Below are 14,084 nucleotides of genomic sequence, written 5' to 3'. Positions count from 1 at the left end.
TCGTGCCAATGGGCCACCCGCGTAGGATAGGGTTGTTCGCCAAACTCGACCTACCTAAGTACCCACGCGGATGGTAAACCGGGCGATCGTACCTCGCCACAGGTCGACTCTGGACACGAGCCGCTTGGGCGGCCCGTTCCGTACTGTCGGGATAACCGAGTGGTGTTATCGTCGACCTGGACGCTTCAGATTAATTACCGGGATCTTGCACCCGCTACGAACCCTTTACGTAAAGCAGGATGGAGAGTCAATGGAGAAAAGACAAAGCGAAATGGGCACAGTTCAACAAGCAAGCATTTTATTACGCGACACAAGGAAAGCACGTATATACAGCCATACACAAAAAGCAAATGCAAGAAGAAAAGCAGTTAAAACCGACTATACGCACACATGGCAACACTTATACAGTTCTACTTTACGAGACACGGCGCCACAAGATCCATACAAAAAAAAACCCGAAAAGAAAAATGGTGACTTCCCTTTGGGCCGTCGAGTCCGTCGGCGTGGTCCCGCCTGGCCACGACTCCGATCCCTGGCGTGGTAGGCGAGTCCTCCGGCATGCCACGCGCCAGCACGTGTTGGCCGCTCGACGCCACGGACGGGGTTTCCGGCGCTATCTCAGCGCGGATAGAAAGGGAGGGGGGGGGGTTGAAACGTGGTTGCTCGAGGTCATGGTGTGGGGAATGGCAGACACTCCGTCCCGCCAGCGGGGTCTCGGGACCGCACCACAGAAGACCAGGCCAGCGGCCACCACGCAGAGGAGACGAAGACGAAGAGCGAGCCGGAAGAGAAGAAGACGAAGTTAGCAAGAGCACCAAAAGCGCTCCGCCCGTGTCCGACTTTTATAGCCCGGGGCTCCGCCCTTCACTCCGCCCCCATTTTCGGCTCCACTCTCCTTCGAGAGGGTTCTCGAAGAGGGGCGTTCCCTCACCCCGACCGCCTCATGCTGGTCATCCACCAATCGGCGGCGAGCTGCCCTTCCTCCTTCCTTCCTTCACACCATAGGCGGGGAAAAATGGCGGGAAAAACAGGCGGGAAAACCTGCACATCTTCGCAGTTCCCTTCTTTGCGCCTTTGTTTGCCGTTCGGAAGCGGACGTAGTGGCGAAGATGTGGTAGCGTAGATGGTGTCGGTGGCGTGGTTGCAGTGTGGTTGGCGCTGTGATTGTGATGGCGTGGTTGTTGAAATGTTGTGTGTTTGAAATAAAAGATAGAAAAAGAAATACACCTTACTCAAAGGATCGCAGCCCGAATGGATCACAGAAATTTCCTCTATACAACGGGTTTAGGCTAACTACACATGTACCTATGAAGATATCTCTCCTGAGGGTCCTGAATGATGGTTTGCGAATTTCCACAGCCGTAACAATATATATATATATATATATATATATATATATATATATATATATATATATATATATATATATATATATATATATATATATATATATATATATATATATATATTGTTGCGGATTTCGCGCCCGCCGGCGTGCTGACGGCCACGTAACTCGAATCGCGGCACGTCGCCCACCGGACGGACAATCCAGTCGTGACCCTCTCGGACTAACGCCGGGAACCAGTCACGGGTGGACCTTTCGGTCTCACCGCGATCGAGCCAATCAGCCCCCGCGTGGGATAGGGTTGCTCGCCAAATTCGACCTACCTAAGTACCCACGCGGAGGGTAGACCGGGCGATCGCACCTCGCCGCAGGTCGACTTCGGACACGGGCCACTTAAGCGACCCGTTCCGTACTATCAGAATAACCGAGCGGTGTTATCGTCGACCTCGACGGTTCGATTAATTATCGGGCGTATTCAGCCCACTACCAACCCTTTACGTGAAGCAAGATGAGGATTCAATGGAGGAAAAGACGAAGCGAAGCGGGAGAACAGTTCAACAATAAAGCACATTTATTCGCGGCACACGGGAAGCACACAAATACAATTCCACCAAATGCACACAAAAAAAAGAAAACACAATTCCATTTACACAAAAAGCAAATATAAAAGTGAAAACACAGTGCAGAGCTAATACCGACTACCGAGCACACGGCAACACTTATACAATTCTACTTCACAGACGGCGCCGACAACACATACCCAAAACCAAGGAAAAGAAATCCCTCAAGGATGAGGCGGGCCTGAGGCCGAGACCGGGTCGCGCCTACCCGTCTGGTAATGAGACGCGGAGCGGCGATGGCGCCGCAACCCGCGGGCCTCGTGGACGGTGTCTGGCAGGGGGTGGAAAGGGGCCCCCTTGGTCGCACTATCTCAGCGCGGGGGGAAACAGGAGGGGGTTGTTGATGCTCGGGGTATAGAGGATCTTTATTATCCCTGGTGTGCGTCTCCACCTCGGCCAGGTCACGCTGTCGGCCTCCCTCGGGCGTGCAGCTCCCGGCACAGACGCGAGCACCCCCTCGTCTGCCTTCGCCGCTGCCGCCTCTCCGCCTCTGGACTCTCCGACTCTGGACTCTTCTTTGGACTCTCCCGTTGGACTCTTCTTTGGACTCTCTCCAGCTTCTCCAGCTACTGCAGGCTTCGGGCTCCAGACTTCCACACCGCTCTGACTGACGAACACGGTCCTTTTATCCCCCCGTAGCTTCGCCTTTGACCCCCTCCCTTTGACCTTTCACCTCGCTCCCCATTGGCCCGAGAAAAAGTGGGCGTGAAGGCTTTTTGATCCACAAATTTGCATATATCGATCGTTCTGGAGGCGGGGCCAAATCGCCCCTCGCTCACCGATTGGACGGCAAAAAGTGGGCGTGTGTCGTTTTTGATCCGTTTTTGAAGCACAAAATCCGTGATTTTGTACACGCTGTTCGACGTGCGCCCTGCACGAGTCCAACACCGGTACCCACAGCGGGGCAAGAACGGTGGCGATGCTACGGTTGCGAGGTGTGACGGGAAGGTCGTGGCAGTTGTGGTGAAGCGGCGTTGTGGTTGGTGGTTGATGTTGTGGTTGTGGTGGTAATCATGGCGGTTGGTCCAAAATAAAGATAGTAAAAGAAAAACGGCTATCCTGAAGAGTCGCAGCTCGCATAAATGACATGTATTCCCACTAGACAACGGGTTCGGGCCTAACTACACATGCACTTACCGAGATACCTCACCTAAGGGACCTGAATGGTGGTTTGCGAATTTGGTAACCACAACACTACCCCCTTCCCTTTTTACAGACTCGTCCCGAGTCGTCAAATTTTCGTGTGCCATCATGTGTAGTTTTCCCCTAGTACATTTTACCTACGGATCCCTGAGTGCGACATTCATGGTATTCGTGTCCCCAAAATAAATAACCTGAGGGCTGCGTAACTACCTAAACAAACTCACTCACACGGACGACTTAAATAAAATTGCCGGCGCTAAGACAAACATGCCGGGGGCGCACTCATATTTACAGTACATCTTAACCTTAACTTACAAATTTTACACTAAACCATGGCCCAGGATCACTGAACTCTGCAAAAAGAAAGCAGTTAGCAGGGAGCCAGGCTGCCCACATGCAGTCTCTGGCTCAAACAATGCAGGTGACAGGGAACGTGGCTGGCTGCTCACACGCAGTCCAAGGCCTTCCCTTTTGAACTGAACTCAGTGAACCACAACGGTGCTTGGGCTGCACAAACGCAGTCTCCGTGCCAGCTCAAGTGGCACACGCAATGAGCACAACGAATGGATGCATGAATGGATGGACGCAAAACACGGTGCACGGGCCGCCACTGCAGGCCCGTGTTGTAGCTGCCAACAGGGCAGTTCTCGCAGCTTGCAAACTGTTGCCTTGCGGATCCTGGCGCACATGGAAATGAACAGGGCGGGGGGGCAAAGCAAAAATTGACCGGGGCTGGTGAACGTGGGCAGTGGGCATGGCATGGCAAAGGCAGCAGGCAAACACAGCCCGCAGAAGAAGGCCGCTGCAGGCAAACACAGCCGGCAGGCAGACTGGCAGGCACAGGCCACGAAGAAAAAAACAGCGAGCGGATGAACGGGCCGGCACGGGGCTTGCAGCACACAGCTGCCGGCCCAGTTGGCCGGCCTCCGCCTTGAAGCAAAACACGGCCAGCCGATGAAGTTGGCCAGCTCTTGCCGTTCAGTGGAGGTTGGTGGAGGGAGTGCGGTGGTGCTGGCCACTTGGAAGGCGGGCTCGGACCTACCTACCTGTCTCCCTCCCACCTATCGCCTTTGCCTGTCACTGTTCATACCCACTCCCTTAATTTGTGAAAAACCAATTTAGCCCCAACTTATTTTTTTGTTATTATTTTTTTTTTCTTTTACTTCCCCACTATAAATCGTCCCCTAACCCCCTTTATCGTCTTTGTTCGGCTAACCTATCCTGTCACCTAGCCTACTCCCAACCCCTACGTTCCCTTCCCGGAGGGGAATAAGGGAGAGCTAGCGTCCTGTGTCGAGGCCCAACGAAGCCTCAGAATGGCCTCCCCAGAGTTCGGCGATCTAACCCAAAGTGGGTCCAGCGGCCCACAACGAGAGCGAGGGGATGGATGGTGCGGAGGGGTACATCTCCGAATCTACCCTAACCATTTAACTGTTAAACTACCCCGGGGCTTTCAACATTGCCTCTCGCTTAAACTATTGGTTCTAACAACCCAGATTCCCGTCGCCTGTGTTGGTGTCCTCACAATTTCGGGCCTCGCCCCCCCCCAATTTTCGCTCCGTGCCCTCACACGGTCTCCTGGCTGGGACACGTGGCTCCCTTTGGCAGGCACGACCCTCTGCCGAATCTCCCGCTATGGCACCCCCGGGCACTACACTGCCTCCGAGCCTACCAGCTCCCTAACACCGGGGAGTGCCCCCCCATGGCACCTCCCCTGAAACGCACACGTGGCAGGCCGGCCTCCCGGGCCTTTCCGAGGTCACCCGTGCCCACAACACTGCCCACGCGGCTAATGGCGCCCGGGCCCCGCACCAAGCAGGCGCACCCGTGCCCACTACGCTATCCCGGCCCCCCATGGGCCCTTGGCCTACCACGGCCGACTAGCCTGGTGCCCGGGGTACCCACTCAGCGATACTCACCTTTCGCAGCCACGCTCCCAAGCCCGTCAACAGGGCTCCTGCACCCCTCCAAATGGGTCTCGAGCCTACTTTCCCACCAACAGCAAAACGACCTCCATTTTCAATTTGACTAACCCAGCTAACTCACTTTACTCTGACCCCGGGGTCCTTTGGGCGGGAGTCACTCCTCCCCCCAATCACTCATCGCACCATGCATTCCCCATTCACTCCACACACACAGACCCGCTGGCCTCACTCACTCACCAAGCACATGCCTCACCTTCACTCACCAACTCTTCAACACACACACACTGAACTCTGCCATCCTTCTATCTGCACCCCTAACTAACTCGTGCTCCCACGTCGTCCCTTAAACTACAGCACGTTCCTTTCAACACTACGTAGCTAAGCTACGTCCCCTCTACACATTCACAGGTCTGTCTCTGTCCTCAAATAATCCCATTTTATTTCCCAACCTAAATCTGGCTACAATCCCTCTAACTAATCCATTCCACGGACTCCATGAGGACTTACCCCTGCCCCATGAAGTCGGTCTAACTAAGCTAACCCTTCCCCCTAACTAGTTTTCATCCTGTGCCCAGGGTAAGGGGGTCTTTCACCCCTTGCCCAGGAATCCTGTGCACCCGAAAGTGAGGCTTGTTTTTTTTTTGTTTTTTTTTTTCACGCGCAGCACCTGCGCGGCAACTCAGAGCTCGCGCACTTTGCACCTGCCCGTGACGTCATGCAGCTGCACGTGTTCCTCGTCCTTCCTTGGACGGTCCCATCCGGCCGGGATACCCCTCCTGCCGGTTTCCAGCCACACGTGCAGCCATGACGTCACCGTGCGCATAAAAAAAAACACAAGCCCCACGTCTCGAGGGGTTCCCCACGCGAACACATGTGCTTTGCCCGTTGGAGCTTAACACACACGATCGCGTGGAGAACCCGTCCGGTCCAAATCCGTTTACCTGCCTAAACTTTGTCCGTCCGCGGGATCGGCAAATCCACCGCGTGCGTTTCCGGACCGGGACTTCACTCTCGCAAGCGAGCACGTGGTGGTCTCGTGCGTTGCACAGCACGGACCGCGTGCTCACTGCTGGGTGAACCCGGCACGGTCCCCGAAACAACTACAGCCGCTACTCGGCTTTCTCTCCTCTGTCGCCGTCGTCGTCGCCATTCCACACACGCATACCTGCGTGTTCACGGCCCCTTACACAGTCCACTCCATCACATTCACACCGGGAGACGCGGCTGCGTGCTCCCGCATGCCAACCGACATCTCCCTCACATACCGCTCTCTCACACACACGGTCTCCCTGGCACACAGCGACCTTGCACACGGCCGTTCACTCACGCGTGCGGGGGCACTCACCCGCGGTTCCTCACTCGCACTCCGTGCCTCATCCACACACGCGGGGGCACTCACCCGCGGTGCCTCATCCACACTCCGTGCCTCATCCACACACGCGGGGGAACTCAACCGCGGTGCCTCATCCACACACGGTGCCTCACCCACACACGCGGGGGCACTAACCCGCGGTGCCTCACTCACACACACGGCGACACTCATACACGGTGCCTCATCCACACACGCGGGGGCACTCAACCGCGGTGTCTCATCCATACTCCGTGCCTCACTCACACACAGCGTGCTGGGAAGCACGTACTCTGGCACCATCGCCACCACACCACTCACACACGGGGTCGCTTCCACACACGAGGGGGGCACTCACGCCTTGCACCACACACACAGGGACAACCACACTGGGGATTTGTGTCCCCACAAGGGTCTCCGGGGCCTCTATACCCCCCAAGCTCTCCGTGCACCCGTCCACAGCACTCCTCCCCTCAACCTCGCAAAACACGACCGAACTCACCTGGTCGTGACTCGCCTCAAGGGGGCATACTCCCTCCCCTCGTTCCTGGAGGAGGCCATCCAGGTGCTCGCACTGGGTCTCTACCCAGTCCGCCAGCTCACCCCCATTATCCTCCACTACCTCTGTGTGTGTGTGCGTCACTTACCCCGTCTTCCTCGTGTAGTCTTTCCTCTATTTTTTCTATCTCCCGTGTCTCTGCCAACTCTTCACCCTTTACCTCCCTTGTCTCAACTATTATTTCCTTTGTCACGGCCTTCATGCCCGCCTGCAGGCATCGGCCCATGTTCTGCGTCTCACCCCGCAGCTTTTTAGTTTCTTCCTTCATGTTTGCTTCCACTCCCATTTATTTGCTTGTTCATTTCGTTTCTCATTTCATTCGTGTTTGTATCCATCTTTCGTTCATGCCTTTCATTCCGTTTTTCATTTCATTTGTGTATGTATCCATCTTTTCGTTCATTTGCTTGATCATGTTAGCTGTCATTTCCTCATACATTTTTGCAAGCATGGTGAATAGCTGGGCCATGTCGGGTGCGCTTGGGTGAGCCGTTTCGGCAGGGGTTGGGAAGGGTTTTGGTGGAGAGGGGGAGGGAGGTGTCATACACCGCGGCCGCTGCCGCACCCACCTCGGGCCCTGGGTTCAGTTGGGCGAGTCCGTGTTCCTGCACAATCAACATTTCCTGCTCGGGGGACTCCATCCTGGACCATGGATTCTACATTACTACACATATACATTTCCTAATACCCCGGCTCCCGCTCGCCTTGAGACGCCATCTTGCTTCTCGTGAAGGGTTAATTTAGCTCGCTCGTAATTTGGAGGGGAATCGGGGGTCGCTTCTCTCACCCCTGGACCGATTCCCGTGAATTTAATTGGAGACAGGAGAGCCCGTTTCCTGTTCTCCCATACCAGTGCCGCGAGGGCGATGAATTTGTATCGCACGACCTGACACCAGTGTTGCGGTATTCGCGCCCGCCGGCGTGCTGGCGGCCACGTAACTCGAATCGCGGCACGTCGCCCACGGACGGACAATCCAGTCGTGACCCTCTCGGACTAACGCCGGGAACCAGTCACGGGTGGACCTTTCAGTCTCACCGCGATCGAGCCAATCAGCCCCGCGTGGGATAGGGTTGCTCGCCAAATTCGACCTACCTAAGTACCCACGCGGAGGTAGACGGGCGATCGCACCTCGCCGCAGGTCGACTTCGGACACGGGCCGCAGCGACCCGTTCCGTACTATCAGAATAACCGAGCGGTGTTGTCGTCGACCTCGACGGTTCGATTAGATTATCGGGCGTATTCAGCCCACTACCAACCCCTTTACGTGAAGCAAGATGAGGATTCAATGGAGGAAAAGACGAGCGAGCGGGAGAACAGTTCAACAATAAAGCACATTTATTCGCGGCACACGGGAAGCACACAAATACAATTACAATTCCACCAAATGCACACAAAAAAAGAAAACACAATTCCATTTACACAAAAAGCAAATATAAAAGTGAAAACACAGTGCAGAGCTAATACCGACTACCGAGCACACGGCAACACTTATACAATTCTACTTCACAGACGGCGCCGACAACACATACCCAAAACCAAGGAAAAGAAATCCCTCAAGGATGAGGCGGGCCTGAGGCCGAGACCGGGTCGCGCCTACCCGTCTGGTGATGAGACGCGGAGCGGCGATGGCGCCGCAACCCGCGGGCCTCGTGGACGGTGTCTGGCAGGGGGTGGAAAGGGGCCCCCTTGGTCGCACTATCTCAGCGCGGGGGGAAACAGGAGGGGGTTGTTGATGCTCGGGGTATAGAGGATCTTTATTATCCCTGGTGTGCGTCTCCACCTCGGCCAGGTCGCGCTGTCGGCCTCCCTCGGGCGTGCAGCTCCCGGCACAGACGCGAGCACCCCCTCGTCTGCCTTCGCCGCTGCCGCCTCTCCGCCTCTGGACTCTCCGACTCTGGACTCTTCTTTGGACTCTCCCGTTGGACTCTTCTTTGGACTCTCTCCAGCTTCTCCAGCTACTGCAGGCTTCGGGCTCCAGACTTCCACACCGCTCTGACTGACGAACACGGTCCTTTTATCCCCCCGTAGCTTCGCCTTTGACCCCGTCCCTTTGACCTTTCACCTCGCTCCCCATTGGCCCGAGAAAAAGTGGGCGTGAAGGCTTTTTGATCCACAAATTTGCATATATCGATCGTTCTGGAGGCGGGGCCAAATCGCCCCTCGCTCACCGATTGGACGGCAAAAAGTGGGCGTGTGTCGTTTTTGATCCGTTTTTGAAGCACAAAATCCGTGATTTTGTACACGCTGTTCGACGTGCGCCCTGCACGAGTCCAACACCGGTACCCACAGCGGGGCAAGAACGGTGGCGATGCTACGGTTGCGAGGTGTGACGGGAAGGTCGTGGCGGTTGTGGTGAAGCGGCGTTGTGGTTGGTGGTTGATGTTGTGGTTGTGGTGGTAATCATGGCGGTTGGTCCAAAATAAAGATAGTAAAAGAAAAACGGCTATCCTGAAGAGTCGCAGCTCGCATAAATGACATGTATTCCCACTAGACAACGGGTTCGGGCCTAACTACACATGCACTTACCGAGATACCTCACCTAAGGGACCTGAATGGTGGTTTGCGAATTTGGTAACCACAACAATATATATATATATATATATATATATATATATATATATATATATATATATATATATATATATATATATATATTGATCATTTTCTTTTCTGATCTGGATCTAAATACCTTTGTACCTTCACTTTAAATAGCACAAAATTGAATATTTGAAATCCAAACGAAGCAGAAAATTATCGTAACATTTAAGACTGTTTTGTAATTCTATCAAACCTTTTGGAAGTAAAATCAAAGTCCAATTACTTGATCGTAGAGTGTCGTAATGGCTGGTGTGTAATCGTGAAAGCCTTAACCTGTAGGCCCATTCCTCACTGTTGTTTGTCAATCAATCAGAATTGACAGGAACACTATAACAGTAGGCGTCGAAGCTGTAGAAGAAATTCTTAAGTCACCCTGTACATTTGAACATTTATTTAACAAACAACATAAACAAATACATACAAGCATACATATGCGCATCGGAATGATCGAATACAGACTTGTTCCAGATCTCTGAAAAACATGATAAAGTTAAGTCCTTTATGTAGAATCCAGTGAGACATAGTATTTTTTTTATTTCCAAACGCTGGCGCCACAGTTTGTCAGGTCTTGACATTCCTTAGTTGGAGCTTATCTGCAGCCGCCAACTTTGTCAGGTCTTGACATTCCCCAGATGAATCGTATCTTTAGCCTTCGTGCAGCCCCAGCTTGACCTGGTTGAATGGTTGTAACGTATATTTCAAATCCAGATGTGTTGATCCTCTCCCGGCACTGAAAAACGCACAGAATGCTAGAATGATGTCAAACTTCAACTCTTTTGGGAATTTTGATAAATTTCTATAGTATGTTGGTTAAAAGTCAGTCTGCTTCTCCCAGACTTGGAAATTATATTATCTTGAAGCAATTAGTGCTTGGTGAATACATCTGGACATTTTCTTAGACCCACATTCCAACTTGTTGGTGCCTTTTATAAAAATCTCTAAGAAAGTAAGATAGCTTTTAAATGATAGGCAACTGAACTAAACTTATTTGAAAGGTCGGCCTGCTTATTTTACCTTTACTTAATCAGGTCAACATCTTTCAATACAAGGAAAATATATGATTATTTAAATAGATACATGTTCAAGCACATATAATCAAATTGTTATGGCCACGGGTATCCGAGTGTATTATGAGAGGGTTTAATCCCCGTTTGTCCTCGGAAGAACCGGACCTGGGGCCACCGCTCACAATTAACTTTGTGGTATGGTGGGTTGCTTTAGAACCACGAACGCCACTCAGTTAATTACGAGTTCCAGTGTACACCGTCTAATTATGCCGTTTAACGAGAGGTTACGTGGTTTCCTGAACAAGGAGCGTGCCCTCGGCAAAGCACCAATCTTATCTTTATTAGATCTTAATTAGGGCTGCTGAGCGTTTAACCGCTGGTGCGTGCCGATTATTACTGGTCAATTCATGTGGTAATTACCTCCCAGTCTATCTAGGTTCGGACAATGCTGGATCAATGGAAGGAAAGGACAAGCATGGACAGCATAATTGCTAACAAAGCAATTTATTAATAAGAAAATCAAAAAATAAAAACAACTTTTTATTTACGTGTGGTAAAAATTAGTAAATTCAAATCAATCAAAATAATCGCAAGCAAATAAAGAATTAAGCAGGCATGGTAGAAAAAGAGCCAAGAGCAGATGCTTATCTGGGATTGACTTGCTTAACAATTAAACACAGACAAGGGTACCCTGCAGATCATTTGGTGGGCGGGGGGGGGAAGAGAAATCGTCTCGTTCACCAAATAGAAGTCATACATCAAATAAAAACGTCCTGAAATGTGTGAGCGTGCCTTGTCCGTTGCCAGCGTCCAGGAACCAGGGACGCCAAGAATCAGGTACGCCAAGAGCAGGTCTTGAGCAGAAGGAGCATTAACGGTCCGAGCGTCACCCACCGCCAGGAGCCACAACCGACGGACAGCTGTTAGGAGCTGTGAGGCACTGTGAAGTGCTGAGGCGCTGTGGCAGTCACCAACTCACTGGCGTCGACTGACTGGAAAAGCTGTCTGACTGACTTAGACTCCGACTAACTGGTAAAGTTGTCTGACTGATACCAACTCACTGACACCAACTGACTCGTTGTCGACTGACCCACACGAACGGACCTCTCGTCTTTTTTTTATTTTTTTTTTAATTTTTTTTAATAGGCGGCCCGTCTGGGCGGGCGCAGACTCCAGCCAAATCCACCCTGCCCCATTTGCGAATCGTTGCCGTGACAACTTGCCTGTCCCGCGATCACTCCTGGCCCACAACGCCATGCCTGTGGTGCTGGACGAACGGCAAAAAGCAGCCTTTTTTTTTTTTTTTTTTTTTTTTGTATACCTTGGTCGAGGCTCGTATGAGAGCTAACACACAACTCACAGCAAGGAGGCATGAGACAAGAGGGGCGGGAGTGGAAGGGACAAAACATTGGGGAACAGAGACAGGTGAACTGTTGAAGGGAGAGGGATGGGGATGGGACGGGGAACATGGCGAGGGGAAGATGGACATTAAAGGGACTTTCAGGAAGGAAAGCAGGAGAATTGAAGGAAGTGGGCTTGGGTGGATTATCGGGGGTAGAAAAGATCGAGGATTTGGATGGGGGAAGATAAGAGGTGGTGGTGAACAGCTGTTTTGAAAGCCTGGAGGGAAGAATGGGAAAGAATAGAGTGAGGAAGTTTATTCCAAAGGCGGGAAAAAAGAGGAATGAAAGAGTGAAGATGAGCAGTGATTCGTGATTTTGGTAGTTTTACCAGAAGGGGGTTGTTGGCGGACCTTGAGCGCCCTGTGGAAATGTGGTTGGGACAAATCACAGAGAGAGCAGGGGGGCAAGGCTGGAGAGGAGTCGGTAGAAGACAGAAAGACCACCGACCAACCTGCGGTGATTGAGTGAGAGGCCCAAAGACTCAGCTTCATTGCGGGAGATGCCAATGATCTTAAAAGCCCTGGTTTCGACAGCGTGAAGTCGAGAAAGGTGGGAGGCAGGAGCACCAGCCCAGAGGGAGAGCAGTACTCCATCAGGCTACGGACAAAAGCTTTGTAAGTGGTCAGGAGCTCAAGAGGGCCGAGGAAGGACTTTGCACGACGGAGGATTCCCAGTCGGCGACTGGCTTTTGAGGCAAGGTTGGAAATGTGACTTTCCCAGGAAAGGTCATGGCAGATAGTGAGACCCAGAAGCTTGAAAGAAAAGACTTCTTCCAGAGGATTGTTGAGAAAGTGGATGGGGGGTTTTGTAAACGGTCCTTTCGAAGAGACATAGTGAGAGTGTGAGATTTGTCTGGATTGAAAGACATGTTCCACGTGTTGGACCAGTTTGTGATTTTATCCAGATCTGCAGTGAGCGAAGAAGCTGCTGCTTGCCGGTCTGAGGGATGACAGATGGTACGGCAGAGGGTGGAGTCATCGGCAAAGAGAAATAGAGGATTTTCCAGAGAGTCCGAGAGATCATTGATGAAAACCAGAAAAAGAACAGGGCCCAGAACGCTACCTTGAGGAACTCCAGCCTGCACAGGAAGAGGGGATGAAAGAACTCCATTTAGGGCCACACGTTGACTGCGACAGGAGAGGAAGTCTGCGAGCCATGAGTGGAGATGGCCTTGAATACCATGGGAAGAGAGTTTGGTGAGTAGGGCAGGGTGCCAGACTGTGTCAAAAGCACGTGATATGTCCAGGGATACGGCTCGGATTTCCTGTCTGGCATTGAGGACCTCCATCCATTGATGGGAGAGCAGTAGCAGCATATCTAGGGTAGAGTGACCTGGTCTGAAACCAAATTGATGATTGGATCAATCCGCCTTTTGTCAGAATTAACGACTGAAAACATGAAGCGCTCAAACGTCAACAACAATTATCACCTCAATGTTCAGCCCGATATGAAAAAGAGCTCGTTAGCGTCCATAGAGCTGCTGAACGGGGTGTCAAACGTCGATGGAAAAAGGTGGGTGTCGATCCTCCGTTGGGCTCACGGCTATCTCACGTGCATGAATGTTTCTGTCGTAAAGAGAAAAAGGAGCTTTCCATAAGAGAGGGAATCTATTATTTACCTTTCTCAACGCATCACATTAAGAATCCCACCAGACATGGGGATAGGTCCATCCTGGACATGCATTTAGGGAAATAACTCTGAGAACCTGGATGTTTGTATGCATTCGTCGGATCGGATTCCGAAATCCATAACAATATCATATTTGAGTATATTTTCTATTTCAGATTTAATAAATTTACTTTAATATCAAGTTTAATTATCAATCTTTTATTATGGTTTTTATCACCCTCAAACCCAATATGCTAATTGCATCGACAGGGCCAACCGACCGATCAACCGATGTGTTTAGACATACATGTGCTCCATGCATGCCTAGCCAAGACTGCCCCGTTGGGAACAATTCCTGTATCCAGGGCCCAAGAGAGAGTAGTGATGGCGGCCTTGCATGTCGGAGTTATCTTGCATCACTCAATGGACAAAAACATGCAACCGAGATCAATTGTACTTGCATACTTTTACATAATTATGAAAGTTCTAAAAGTTCCCCGATTATGTAGAACATCAATCAACTGGTATAT

The 14,084-nt window shown here is 51.6% G+C and overlaps 1 protein-coding gene and 1 long non-coding RNA gene across 6 annotated transcripts in view; one reads left to right on the top strand and one right to left on the bottom strand.

Moving 5' to 3' along the window:
• LOC147018180 (uncharacterized) overlaps nt 1-14,084 on the top strand; it is a 58,185-nt gene that overhangs the window by 41,786 nt on the left and 2,315 nt on the right. The gene's annotated exons all lie outside the window — the stretch shown is intronic.
• The window catches only part of LOC147018178 (uncharacterized), a 57,922-nt gene continuing 53,750 nt past the window's right edge, over nt 9,913-14,084 (bottom strand). Inside the window, exons 3-4 of one of the 2 annotated variants that reach the window (XR_015062302.1) lie at nt 13,316-13,511; nt 10,292-11,833 (exon numbers count right to left, since the gene is read on the bottom strand). This is a non-coding gene — a long non-coding RNA (uncharacterized LOC147018178). Of the gene's footprint in view, nt 10,267-10,291; nt 11,834-13,315; nt 13,512-14,084 lie in introns of those variants that run through there. The other variant, XR_015062301.1, reaches the window with a different exon arrangement.

Source organism: Eptatretus burgeri, chromosome 10 (genome assembly GCF_056783735.1).
Source record: "Eptatretus burgeri isolate ZD-2024b chromosome 10, Ebu_testis_v1, whole genome shotgun sequence".
NCBI lineage: Eukaryota > Metazoa > Chordata > Myxini > Myxiniformes > Myxinidae > Eptatretus > Eptatretus burgeri.
Note: the sequence above shows the minus strand (reverse complement) of the source record. Positions and strands in the feature narration are given on the sequence as shown.